This window comes from Phoenix dactylifera, chromosome 8 (assembly GCF_009389715.1).
Source record: "Phoenix dactylifera cultivar Barhee BC4 chromosome 8, palm_55x_up_171113_PBpolish2nd_filt_p, whole genome shotgun sequence".
NCBI classification, from domain to species: domain Eukaryota; kingdom Viridiplantae; phylum Streptophyta; class Magnoliopsida; order Arecales; family Arecaceae; genus Phoenix; species Phoenix dactylifera.
The window spans coordinates 27,643,882-27,656,360 of record NC_052399.1 but is presented as its reverse complement, the minus strand read 5'-3'; the positions used below and the strand labels follow the sequence as shown (position 1 = coordinate 27,656,360).

Sequence of the window (12,479 nt, the reverse complement as noted above, 5' to 3'; positions counted from 1 at the left end):
GAGAAGTTATTCAGCTCTACAAAGTGAAATTTCTCTTTCCTTCTTTGTTTATGTTGCTGTTCCCTTTATTCACCTTATATCTTGTGGGTATTGCTTCCTCCTACTTTTGACTTATTTTGTTTTCTCCCTTTTCTTTTCATCTTATTTTTTGTCCCCCCCACTCTCTCTCTCTGCTAGTGATTAGGTAAACCTAAGCGGTACTGCAGTTACATGGATAAAACAGAGAATGGCACCTTGCAATCTCTAGAATTATTCTTGAGCCATATAGTGCAATGCATGCATGAGTGTAGTCAGGGCATTCATGTTTGCAGGCAAGATTTTATGTAATGGTAGAATGGTTTGGATATCACCGGTACCGTACTGTTCCAACAAGGAACTAGTACTCAAGATGGGTGCAGGATACCAGTCCATTTGTGGGCTAGGATGTCTTGCCCACATCTATCAAAACTGGGCAGGAGCTGCTAGTACCAACCTTGACCTGGCTTGGTTGCTTTCTTTTTGAGAGAGAGAGAGAGAGAGAGAGAGAGTAGTGGGGGGGCACATCCTCTCTTTTCTCATGGGTTTAATCACAGGGTTGTGTGATCGGAGATAGATAGATAGATAGATAGATAGATAGAGAGAGAGAGAGAGAGGAGAATGGACAAAAGGAGTGCAAAACTGTCCTCATTGTATTGTCTTAAGCTCGTGATTCTATTATACATAATATGACTGAGAAGTAATACATGATGTTTCACCTATATTTATCAGTGATGTTTAATTTTATTCAAACCATGCCTGTTGGTACCAATATTGACACAATACACCCCATCAGACTCAAAAACATATCAATGTTCACTAAAATTTTATTTAAGACAAAAAAAATTAAAAATGGAAAAAAAACAAGGAGACAGGAAAATCAAAAAGAACATTCAAAGGGGACATCAGCATCCTAGTATTGTATTTGTCTCATTTTGGGATGAAACTAGCACAGGGCTGGTAAGGACATTTTAATCCTTATGTGCAGGTCCACACGTTTGTATGTGGCTTATTCCTTTTCTTCTTTATATGTGAGGGCACATGCACAAGTTCATTCTTAAATATTGTGATGATAAATTAAATTCAAAGTTTATCTCTTTTGATCATGGGACTCATGTATTAATCTTTTTCCATAAAATTTCCATAAAACCCCAAGTCAGTAATCTGTTCTTGCACATCATATTCCATGTAAACAGATTTCTCACTTTTTCCTTATCTATCTGCATGTGTGCTATTTGCTTACTATTAATTCTAATGATTTTACATGCCCAGTTTTGGTGGGTGATCGTGAGGAAAATAAATTATAGTCTAGGTGTTATCTGACCTTTCTATCTACAATGGCTAGTATCAAAAGGTACAGCAACGCATGGCAAATGAAAACCTTGAGCACACACTTCAACATTCAAGATGTTGCAAAGGTAGTTTGGTATATTACCTTCCAAAGCAACAGAGGTGATTTTCTTTTCATAGATATAGTATATTTGTATAAATTAGCAGCTCAAAGTTGCTACAATTATCAGTATGCCCCACACAGCATAACCAATTTTAAAGTTTTTTTCCAGACTACTACTTTTTCTACCATTATGTTATAGTGCCTATATGATCATAACAAAAATAAGGGCATGTATCTATAGGATTGATTTATCTTTGATGGTAGTTTCAATTGCTTTGCCTGTCGACATATAGAATGGTTATAGAGCAATATTAGTGGTAAGTACTCTTTTCGTATCTCTGGAAAACTTCATATGTTTGTGCAGTGAATACAAAGAAGATGCTTGCTCCATGTCATCATGGTGTGACTAGCATACTGATTATGGTTCTCTTATTGGTAATATAATTCCTTTAGCATCATTGTTCCAGAGCATTCACGTACTTTTCTTCTTTATTTATATTTTAGAATGTGCAGGACTTTGCATAAAGTTAATGCTGTTACCTATCATGATAAGTCTATAACTAATGCAGAGAAGAACACAGAAACATTATCTTCATATAGTTTTTGCAGAAGGGGTTTCAAAAATTTAGAAAACTTGTAAAACATGTAAACTAGCATTCCAATAAGATCTGTTTATTACTTTATTGGTAGCACCAGCTATTTTGAATCATTGCTCGGTAAAAGTTTTGTTAAGGGGAAAAAAGAACATTAATATTCAACATGGAGATAAATCTGTGCGAAGGTTTTTCATTTTCTTCATTTTTGTAACTATGATGAGACAAAACTTTAGCTTGTTTGTCATCTTGTTATGGCACTAAGTTGGTAGATTTTTTTTTTGATGTAAATGTGAATAGACGTAAGGCATGTTTGGTTCTGCTTCTGCTTTATAAAAAGGGAAGGAGAAGCAAGAAGCTAGGTTTTTTAGCTCCTCCTTGAAGTGCTTTTTTGACTTTTTATTCTTGTAGCAGCATTTTTCAGATAATGTAGTCGAAGACACTATTTTGGTAAGTACTTTTTTGCTTTAAAAATCACAAAAGCACTCTTTTAAGCAATAGCAGGCACTCTCTAGATTCCATAAATCATAGTATGACTTGTTTCATTGACGCCGCAATCTTTAGAGTTGAGCATTATGACACTTGGTGCTACTTAATGTTGAAGCTTTAATCCACTAGGTTCTCTTACTTGCTATGGTAGCATCATGCGTTTGAAGCAAGGAATGTTGAACCGGTCTGTACTAAACTAGTACAGGCTTTGACTAGTCCGGTTCGGTATTAAAAATCGGTACTGGCTTGTACTGGTCGGTACCGGCCCGTACCGGTTTCAATTTTTTTTTGGAACTTTTGAATGCATAAACTAAGCCGAACCAGTAGTACTGATCCGAACCGGTACCGAATCAATACCGGCGCCCACCGGTACGTCGGTATGGTCGGTACAGTGGACCTTGGTTTGAAGGATGATTATAAGCTAGTCAAATGCGTGATGATAAACTAGTCAACTTGTTAGCCAACCAACCTTATCTCAGTCAATTGGCATCCCTCTCCCAAGTGGAGAGGATCAGAATTTGCACGCTGGTGGTCAGCACCCTCGCTAATTCTGAGGGAGAAGAAAGCTAGTCAACTTCTTCCAGGTAAGTTGCCACATGTTTTGATTTTGGAAGATGGATATAGCATTGGTGACTGCCTCTAAATTAAAGATTAATTATTACGGTTGTTTGGGCTCGCTTGAGATGTAGGGTGACTTGTGATAGTAACTCTGTCTGTAATGATGTATGGAATTTTGAAGGAGAAATAGGGTATGCTCCATATTATTTTGTTTAGATGAATATAAATTTGTAGTATTTTTGTAAGAGGCAAATATCTAAAACCTGTTTTTAGGGAAGTGAGTAGTTTGACGTTCTGGATCTTCTATGCAAGTTTTTTAACTGAAAGCCTTGCAGGACAACCCCATCCCAACACCAGTCTAGAAGTATTGACCTCAAATTTGACTGAAGTTCTGTAGCCAGTAAAATTTCTGACATAGGCAGGGCTGTGAGGAATCAGGATGGTTTAATCTACTTGAAGTCTTTAGCCTCATCAGGCTTCAGAGAGAATTAACTAATCAGAAATGAATGCCCTTAATGGGAGCTTGCAGACAGCAGGTATGCTCTTTTATTATGAAACAGGCAGGGGCTCTTGGGATGTTATTAATTGGAGAGATGGAGCAAGGTTCTTACGAGGCTCACATGGATTGTCAATAGGATCAGAAGTTTCCTTAAATCATGTCTTAAGCACTGTTTGTTGGTTGGCAGATTCTCAACTCATAATCTCCACATTCATGTGTCTGATCAACATCCTCTTCAATTATATACCATAACCCTCCATAACAGAGGCCCAGTACTCGAATGCAAAATTAGCATTACTATTTGGACAGAACTCCCCAAAAAGGAAGGAAAAACTTATGTTTATCATTATCATTTTTTGTCGATGCTTGCTTGAGTATAACTTTGTGGCTTTATGGCATTTTAGCACCTTATTTGGAATTTTAACAGTACATTTAATTCAGTTCTACTAGCCTATCCATTAAAAGTGCATGTGATTCAACGTAATGGTATTTTCTGCTAGCCTACAGAAGGTATATCACAAGCTCATGAAATTTAAAATGATAAGTTTGTGCTTTTCTTTCTCAGCCAAGCTTGTCTTTTACGGTTTATATTAGCAGGTTCAGCATATCAATCATTATCAAGTCTAAAAACTCTAATTTCTTTTAGTACAATTTAGTTGTAGGCATTACACCAGTGGCATGTATATGAGATATAATGAAAAGATTACTTGCCAGGATAGTGCTGCTGGCTTGATGAGATAGTCAAAGTAAGATTTTGTTTTGTCTTTCTTTCAAAAACAATGAATGCATAATTGCAAATTTTTTCCTCATGTTTCTTTTACTTCTAAAGAAGAGTTTTTTTGGAAATTAAATAAATTGAATGGACTAAGTTCTGTTAAATCATGCCGAACTGGCCGGTTTAGAATGTACCGAACTAGAACGGTCGGTTACCAGCACAGTTCATTAGTTTGATTCGAAATAGGAGCCTTACCTGCCTATGGAGGGAGAGGGAGAAGGAGATTGAGAGAGGGAAAGAGAGAGAAGGGGAGGGAAGGAGGGAGGGAGAGGGAAAGGGAGGGGGGGTGGAGAGAGTTTGCCGATTTTAGTTTGAACAAAAATACATAGAGATCCCTTGTTTCAAAATGAAATAGGGGTTCCTCTATTTTGAACTTCCGATGAGGGCTTTTGAGCCCTCTCTCTTGGCCTCTCTCTCTCCCCCCTTTCTCTCCCTTTCTGTCCCTCTGGCTCTCCCTATGTTGGCACGTCCCAAAATGGCACCATACAGATCTGTATCGTGCCAAACCAGACGCCCATCGATATACTCTCTGATACCGGTTCAGCGAACGTTGGCATGGACTGATTAACTTTGCACAATACTGTTGTTATAATGTGCTTACAATGTAGACCAAAAAGGACTGTTTTCTTGGTTTTTCCTTTGTAAGTTAAGGTATAGCCGGTATACCTTCCCTCTTTCATTTTCAACAGCACTGGTGACTATGTACAATAAATGTGTTTTATGATATAACCTTGTCTACTAGACCATCAAGCATTATCCACCCAGTACGTGTGGTTGGCTTTATGAGCTGAATATAATTTTGTTGATCATAAAATTCTTTTCTCTTTTCTACTCCTTCCTAGGCATTTATATTGTAGTTTGTTGATTGTTTGGCTAAATTTTTTGCCTCTCTTTCTCGGACTGTAAAACAAGTGGAGTAGAGGTATGTCATGACATCAGTTTACCAGCCGCTTTGAACATGTAGATTTTGGAGCGCCAAATGCTTATTGATTCTTGACTTCTCTAGTATTATGAGCACATTTAAAATTTCCCATAACTTTATTACCTTATGATAATCTAAGGCAATTCCCATTCAACCAACCTAACTTGGCAATGTCTGATAGTACTTACTTTCCTTGATCACAAAGGAATTGCATGTTGGTAGAAACTGACACAGTTCACTATGTAGTTTGATTTAATGGGAAAAGATGATGAATTATAGGTTTAGGAGTCTTATATGAAGATTTGCTATATCAATTTTTTAAACATGCTAAATCTTCATGTTTTCTTCTTCTAATTCTCCCTGAAATTGTTCCTATGTTTTGTATTTTCTAGAAGTTTTGATCCGAACCATGTTAGTAACAAACTTTTTATAACTTAAAGTTTGATTTTAACTAACATAAATATAAAAGTTAATTTTCTCATACTACCCAGGTCAGCTTAATTCATTAAAAAGGTGGGAATTGTGGATCACGAACCCAAACTTCAACCAAGTGAACTGCCAAACTATGGACTTTCTTATATGTTCTTTTATATGTTTGAAAAAACACACTCTACTTACCTACTTGCAGCTTTAGACTAGGCCTTTGAGCTACATAATGCAAATCAATGTTTTGAAAATAGGCCTAGCTCCACTCGACCAACTGAACCGATGGAATCGTCAATTGTTCTAGTGTCTGGTCCTAATACCCCCCAAAACCCGAATTGCCACAAAAACCAACGTATTCTGTTTGTTTTAGACCTTGGTTGAACTGGCAGCTCATTCAAATTAGACCTTGGTTGAATGTACCTGTCGGTTTTCAAATTGAATAAAATTGTGTTGGATTGGGGAATTAGGGTTCGATTATTGACTTTATTTTTGACTCCTCTTCAACTCTTCCCTCTTCGAATGAGGCTCTCTCCAGCACCAGTATGAATTGTAGAGGACGGCGGTAAGCAAAAAGAACCCTACTCCGGTAAGCACCCATGGTGAACTCTTGAAGGCTTGAACCCGCTCTTTTCCTCTTTTCTCCCTCTCTCTCTTCCCGTACCTCTCTCCCTTGCCGCATCGTTGAGGGCGATCGGCGGTAGGCAGCAAGAACCGCTCCCCTGCATTCTCTCTCTCTTTCACCTTGCCACTGAAGCTTGGTGGCAGGCAAAGGATAGCAGCGAGCACACCCTACCCTGCTCTCTTTCTCTCTCTCTCTGCTTTTCTCGCCCTTGACAGACTTGTGGTAGGCCGATGGCACCAACAAGCAGGCCCTCCCCACCTCTGCTCTCTCCCTCTCTCCTCCTCACACTTCACCATGTTAGCCAAACCTTGGTGGCAAGCTGGCAAGCAGCAACAGCAGGCCCTTCCCTCCTTTGCTCTCTCTCTTTCCCCCTTCTCTCGCCCCTCCTTCCCCACCCACCACCCACCACTTTGTTCTCAGCCCTCAGTCCCTCACAATCAGGCTAGTAGCAGCCTGGTAACTGCATCGATGCAGTCCGGTGTCCCTCCCCCCTCAGAGTTTCTAAAATCAGAATGAGAGTCATCCTCACACTCTCAACCCCTTGCTCTCTCTGGACTCCCTGCCAACGATGGCAGTGGTGTCTCTCATGAGTGGCCTCCTCTCCTTGCTCATTGCCTTCCCTCGTCAAACTCCAAAAGCCTTCAAAGTTTGTCTTCCCTCCCCTTCCTGCTCATCTTTTGTTTGATTTATTGCCACTGAGATTAATTTTAACTAAGTAATGATGGGGAGGGAAAGCCATGGGACTGTGGTTTCATTGCATTTCACTGAACATTATTGTTGACTAAAAAAGTCTAGTTTTACTCTATGGGAGATGTAGAAGAAGAGGAATTTTAATACTTTTAGAGATTTTCTAAAACATAAACTGACAGATTCTAATGTTGTGTAACACAAATTTTATGTAAACTGGAAGGCTTGCCTTTTCATAGAACTTATTTTTCAGGTTCCATAAACTGTCAATTTTTTTAAAATGTTTTGGAAACAACTTAACAAATGTTTCAACAAAGCATATGTATATATCATTGCATGTTTTATATTTTTACAATTTTTTGTGCATATTTATGATCTTAATCTATTTCTATATATAATAATTAATAATTGATATTTTTATTACATCATCATGATGTCATGGATTGACCTGGGTTATTCTAATGGTTGAACCAGTGATCTTGATCAGGTCTCTTTTCCAGTTCGATGAACAGTCTGGTTTTGAAAACATTAATGGAATGGGTGAAATCATCATTATTATTGTTGGATTGCCAGTGCTTGTATTGTGCTTTTGGATGTCCAAGCAACCTTGCCTGCCCTCCTTTTTTGATAGATGCTGGAGCTTTAATGGGACCATTTTTTGATAGATGCACTAGCTGCAAAGGTTGTGCGTCCAACAAAAGGAGTGCATTTACGATCATTCTGAAATCTATGGTAAATCTTGTAATGCTATACTTCAATTCCCATTCTCAGACTAGGTATGATCTTGCAGTATTTTAGTGTTAATATCCAGTTCTATATCTAGAAATGCACTTCATGCAATTGGATATTTTGTTCTTATGTGTTTATAAAGATTATGATGGATAACTCGTTTATCTTGGCATGGGCTTTTAGGTACATAATTTACATGATGAGACCACCATCAGGAGAATAATTTCTAATTAGTGTATAAGGTTTAGTTTCAAAATTGATATTCTCTTGTGTAATGTTGACATCTGGTATGGGTCACACTTGGACATCAGAAAAACTTGGCAAGGGCCACTTCCATACATTTCAATATTCTAGTCCAAGTTGGGTATCTAGTTGTGCTGCCCAAGGAAGACATTAATGAATGTCTATATTTTTTAGCCATCACTTCAAATCCTGTAATATTATGTCTTGATGTTCATAGCAATAGATTTTTGTTTGCCAATATCAGTATCGGTTGAACGCTTTATTTGCTTATACATATTTTTGCATATGTTACCAAGAGAAAATAATGCCTTCGTCGAGTCTAAAAATTATTGGTCCTGAATTAACAGCTTTGATGCCTAGCAGGAAGCTATTATATCAGTTGCAAAAGACTGTTCATCAACACTGAAGGGAAAAAAAAAATCTACGTCTGGCTATGAACATCTGCATAAAAAGTTTGTATTGTTTACACAGGCTCCCAATATCTAATGGGTTTTATGTCATATCAGCGGTGTAAATTGTTGAGTTGGTAATTTGGTCCCAACTTGCCATAATCAGCTGCGCTTCTTGCTTATTCTATGCAGAGAATTTCTGAACTCTTTCAAGAATATCAGTTTATATTTCGCCATATATTGTTCATATTATCTCTGTATAAAAAACTCTTACTTATTAGATTATGTTTACCTCTCAGAAAAACGAACTAGTTATTTCCTTCTTAAAATTTCTGTTTCCTTTTATCTTATTAGATTTTTGGTTGTTGGATAGGCATCTAAAGGTAAAAAGGCTTATGGGGTTGAATGTTCAACTTTTGTTCTGATTATGCAACCTGACTAATACATTCCAATAGCGGATTCTTCTGATAGACTCTAGAGCGATTTTTGTCCGTGGTGTCATGGACACAGTTTGTAATTTGTTTTATTTAATTGCACTACCAATTTGTGACCTATAAGTAGCCTCGTGAATTATGAAAATATCAAAGCTGCTTGAGAGCCCCACCTAACCAATGGCCTTCCCGAGGTGCTGTGCGTGTTCCAGTAGGGGGGTTTATTTGGTAGACTCGATAGCTTTCTTATATATGTCATAGAGATGACTTGCTAATGTTTTATTTGATTGAATAATTAACGTCTGACCTATGAGAGTTCCCCTTACCAAATGAATTTTCAGAGGTCTTCTCTCTCTCTCTCTGAGTGCACGCACGCGCATGTGTGACAAATATTCACACCTTTTACACTGAACTCAGAACTGTATGCAGTGTTTATTAGAAGTTCTGAATTATACAGTTTCAAATTTTGAGCGGCAACATGTTCTGATTGTTCTCCTAGTTCAGACTGTACCTGTACTTACAGTTTTGTGCCTATTATTTCTAAAATAGCTTTTGTATTATTTTATGAAATTAAGTTTCAAATCTTTGCTGCAAGCACTCAGGACAGTCTGATCATTCACAGGTTTCCTATGCTGAGGTTGATGACAACTATTGCAGTTTCTGAATGTGGACACAAAGATTTGTTTGACATGCAAAGTTTGAACGACATCAATGAAATCTTTAGGAGGAATCAATGAAACAACATCAATTCAAATCCTGGATCTTCGAATTGAGAGAGATATTGAGAGAGATTAAGAATTCTCATCATTTCTTAGATTCATGGATCAAATTTGATTCAGTGGGATCTTTCCCTTACATTTTTCCCTACCAAGAACGTTTTATGAAACTCTTTGACCTCCGAATTTGGAGTATCTTACTTTCACGTGATTCACAGGGTTCAACAAGCAATTGATATTTCACGATTAAAGGTGTAGTATTGCTTGCAGTAGCGGTCTTTATATCTCGTATTAACAATCGAAAGATGGTCGAAAGAAAAAATCTGAATTAGATCGGGCTACTTTGAAATCCGATGGTGTTTTTCGTAGCAGTTTAAGGGGTTGGTTCATTTTTGGGCATGCTACGTTTGCTTTGCTCTTCTTTTTTGGACACATTTGGCATGGTGCTAGAACCTTGTTTAGAGATGTTTTTGCTGGTATTGATCCAAATTTGGATGCTCAAGTGGAGTTTGGAACATTTCAAAAACTTGGGGATCCAACTACAAGGAGACAGATAGTTTGATACAACATTGCTCTAGTATCTTTCGCCTCTATTTTTTTTGATTTGACATAAGGTACCGGAGAAATCTTAACATAAGGTACCAGTTGATCCGAGGCACTCTCTTTTCCATTCACGAATGCAGTTTCTGAATGTGGACACAAAGATTTGTTTGACATACAAAGTTTGAACTTTGTAGAAAATTTCACTGGTTCATTTTAGGATCTGTTTTTAATTGAATTGGTCAACTTAATTACTAACTTGCAATTTACAGTGCTGGTTTTATAGTGATGAGATTCTTAATTTTCCGGAAGAAGACGCCTCATCATCCGAAACTATGTGATCGCGACTTTAATACCTTTCAGATTGGTATGGTGTGACATTTTGTACTATGTTTCTGATATATTTAATATATTGTTTATATTGTTCTGAAACATCTGGCTTTTCTAAATTACTTTGTTAAACACCTGCAGTGGGTTCACCGACATATTCACGGTTATGATTCTGGCCTCATAAGTGCAACCAGACATGCCTAAGAGAAGGCTTTGTTAGTGACATTGGTGAAGCTACACCATGTCGAGTTCGTTGTGGTTCCCTAACCTGCTAACAGGTCAGTCTTCTTTGACCAAGCCCATTGATGGTTGGGTTAGAGCAACCTCCATTGACTCTAGGAGGAGGTGAGTTGGGAATAAGGGAGGAAGAGAGGAGAAAATGGGGTGATGGAAACCAATAGGATAATAGCCAATGTGCTTAAGGGTTGGTTGGCCAATGGAGAAGGGGAGAGGGGAAGGACTGAGTCAGTTGCCATTAGTTGAAATTAAATGAACCAAATCTTGTACTTGGTTCATGAGCTGAAAATTAATTTCTTCATTACTAATATAAAAGCTGTTTTTGGAGGCTTAGCTAAACTATTATGTTTTACAAAATCATAATATACTTTATTGCAAATTTAGTAATTCACATGATACGCTTAATCATGATAACTTCTTTTCATATTTAATTGTTTGAATCGGCTAAATGGTAATTCAAATTTGAATTTTGCTTGAATCAAACTTGTTTCAAACTTGATCCAAGCTCAAATTGATTTCAAAGCTATCGAACTGAATGAATGTTCATGTGACGAAATTAAGATGAAAACCAGGTTTTGTCAAACAGCGGGTAAATGAAGCCTGATCTTAGAATTCATGCTGGAGAACAGTTTGAAGCCAAGCTGGAGCAAGAACACCTAGGTTCCACGACAAGGGGGAGAGGGAGGATAAGGGAGAGAAGGTGTACTTGAGTGTAGATTGGGTGAGGAGGGAGACATGGGTGTGTCTGTTAAAATCTAGAAGCATATCTGATTACGGCAAATCCAGTGATGGATGATCTCAGATGAAGGTTGACATTGGTGAAGATGATCTCAGATCTCGCTCTCTGAGAATTAAGACTAGTCAGAGCTGCTCCAAAATTGCTTGTTTTCTTCATTTGGTGCGAAAAGGCATCGATTCATATGCCATTTACACCAATTGGCACGCGCACAACTTTGCAACTGGTCAGAATCCACAGACGATTTTAACCCAGAGCGGGCATCGCATGAAACTTCTTTTCAGCGTTATAGCCCGAGTTGTTTGTTGTGATAGCAGTATTCTTGGTCCGTGTCCCATGTTCCAATGGAGAAAAACACCAGGGGAATCTATTCGGAGGCCGCCACCTTTATAGCATGCGGAAGCCATGAAGCTAAAGCTTGCCCCGCATCGGAGGCTTTTTAAACAGCCTTCACCAGCATCGGATGCTTGCTTGATTCTTCAGCTGAGGGTACAAATATGGGAAAAGTTTAGCTGTTGATTAGACCACATATCTAAGACATCAACTAACTCAAACCCATGGTTTTCTTTTTCCTTAAAGAAATGTATACATCTCATTGTATCAACTATTTACTCCAAATTAATTGTAATACATCGGGTCAGGAGTTCCTAACTTTTTCACTCCAAAAAAAATAAAACCGTATCTATGTTGCATCAAAATCAGGCTCGTCTGCTAAGATTATGCCAGCACCCAAATCCATGGATTCCTGTTTTTTCTAATCAAGTATAAAGCTGTGACCCGGCAAAGAGTTGGTGAGGAGATTGAAGCTTTAAACTGTCACCAGCTCGAGGAACAGGCTAAGCAATCAGAGATGCATCTTGAGGACCGGATTTTGGTAATGCGGAATTGTGTCCGGATAGTCTCAAGCAAGGCCAAGACAAAGCTCCAACTCTAAAACCCCTCCAAAACACAGCCATATCATAAAACAGTCCAATGTCTAATCCACGTGCGTAATTGACCTATAATGGCTTAATTAAAATGAAACATTAGTAGTAGAGTATAAATTATTGAATCAATATTTTGTACTCCACTGCTAATATGGATCAGACTGAGTACAAAAGGTTCAACTGTTCTAGACTTGTCGGCTGAACTCCTTGCTTCTTGATAAGT

At 38.0% G+C, this 12,479-nt stretch overlaps 1 long non-coding RNA gene across 4 annotated transcripts in view; it reads left to right on the top strand.

The window, feature by feature from the left end:
* The window catches only part of LOC120111671, a 31,314-nt gene extending 19,037 nt beyond the window's left edge, over positions 1-12,277 (top strand). Inside the window, exons 1-3 of one of the 4 annotated variants that reach the window (XR_005513116.1) lie at positions 4,597-10,394; positions 10,499-10,635; positions 11,167-12,277. This is a non-coding gene — a long non-coding RNA (uncharacterized LOC120111671). Of the gene's footprint in view, positions 1-4,596; positions 10,395-10,498; positions 10,986-11,166 lie in introns of those variants that run through there. The other 3 variants (XR_005513118.1, XR_005513117.1, XR_005513115.1) reach the window with 3 other exon arrangements.
* The last annotated feature ends 202 nt before the right edge of the window (positions 12,278-12,479 follow it).